General features: G+C 42.6%; 1 non-coding gene across 1 annotated transcript; it reads right to left on the bottom strand.

The window, feature by feature from the left end:
* Nucleotides 1-976: 976 nt before the first annotated feature.
* On the bottom strand, nucleotides 977-1,083 carry LOC113756039. The gene has a single exon (XR_003465828.1). It is a non-coding gene; the product is annotated as a small nucleolar RNA R71 (small nucleolar RNA).
* Nucleotides 1,084-1,320: the final 237 nt, after the last annotated feature.

Genomic DNA, 1,320 nt, shown 5'->3' on the forward strand with positions numbered 1-1,320 from the left:
AGCTGCATAATTGTAAGTGTGAGATATTCGAAGTACTTTAATTATGTATTGAGGTTACTTAAAGTATTTCGAGCTTTTGAATGATCGATTGTAGTGAGTCCCGGCGAGAGCTGGGCAGGCGTCCCGCGGATACCCTTTGGTTCGCCTTAGGGAGAAGTGGGGGCGTCACAGTACTTCTCCTGCGCATGTCAGGAGCAATTAAGAGAACTTTGACTTGTCTTCCTTCTAGCTCTTAGTAATTCTTTTTCCTTTTTCGTATGTCAATTTCGAATCCCTCTTTGTATCACTACTTCGAACGGATTGAATTTTTCCAATTTCAAAGGACAATGGCCGCTACTTTATTTACAATTTCACGTGGATTTTTCGCATCCGGGATGAACTAAATAATTTTCTGGTGCTTTTCGAGTGTATGCATCGTTCTTCTCATACATGCGAATTAATTTTTGACTCCGAGGTAGAAAAGACTGCGCGTAAAACAAGAAAAGAGACCAGACAACTCAGAGAAGAGCACTCAAGTGCTGCATTTCAGATACCTGAGCCAGAAATTGAACCAGCAGAGTCGTTTGGTGACACTTCGAGCGACTCAGAGCAAGAAGAAGTCACTATGGTTAATGCACGAATATTAAGGGAGTTGGCTGTGCCTGATTTAAATCAGCAGCCTTTATGCATTACTTTTCCAAGTTTGAATGATAACACTCCATTTGAATTAAAATCTGGTCTAATTCATCTCTTACCATCTTTTCATGGTTTACCAGGTGAGGAGGCTTATAAGCATTTACAGGAGTTTGATGTCGTGTGCAATAGTATGAAACCCCCGGAAATCACAGAAGAGCAAATAAAAATGAGGGCATTCTCTTTTTCCTTGAAGGACTCTGCAAAGGACTGACTGTACTACCTACTACCAGGTAGTATCACCACGTGGGACCAGCTAAAGAAAAAGTTCTTAGACAAGTATTTTCCTGCGTCTCGTGCTGCAAGTCTAAGAAAGGAGATCTGTGGTATCAAACAGCACCTGGGGGAGTCGTTCTACGACTACTGGGAACGATTCAAGAAGTTGTGCATCAAGTGCCCCCAACACCAAATAAGTAAGCAGTTGCTCATACAATATTTTTTACGAGGGATTACTCTTCAGAGACAGGAGTATTATTGGTGCTGCGAATGGAGGGGCACTTGTGAATAAGACCCCTCGGGCAGCATGGGAGCTAATTGAGCGAATGGCTGAGAATTCACAACAGTTCGGCCGAGAATTCACAACAGTTCGGTACGAGGGAGGATGTCCTGATACGCAAGTTAAATGAGGTAGAGACATCTTCTATTCAA

This window comes from Coffea eugenioides, unplaced genomic scaffold (assembly GCF_003713205.1).
Source record: "Coffea eugenioides isolate CCC68of unplaced genomic scaffold, Ceug_1.0 ScVebR1_191;HRSCAF=781, whole genome shotgun sequence".
Lineage (NCBI taxonomy): Eukaryota > Viridiplantae > Streptophyta > Magnoliopsida > Gentianales > Rubiaceae > Coffea > Coffea eugenioides.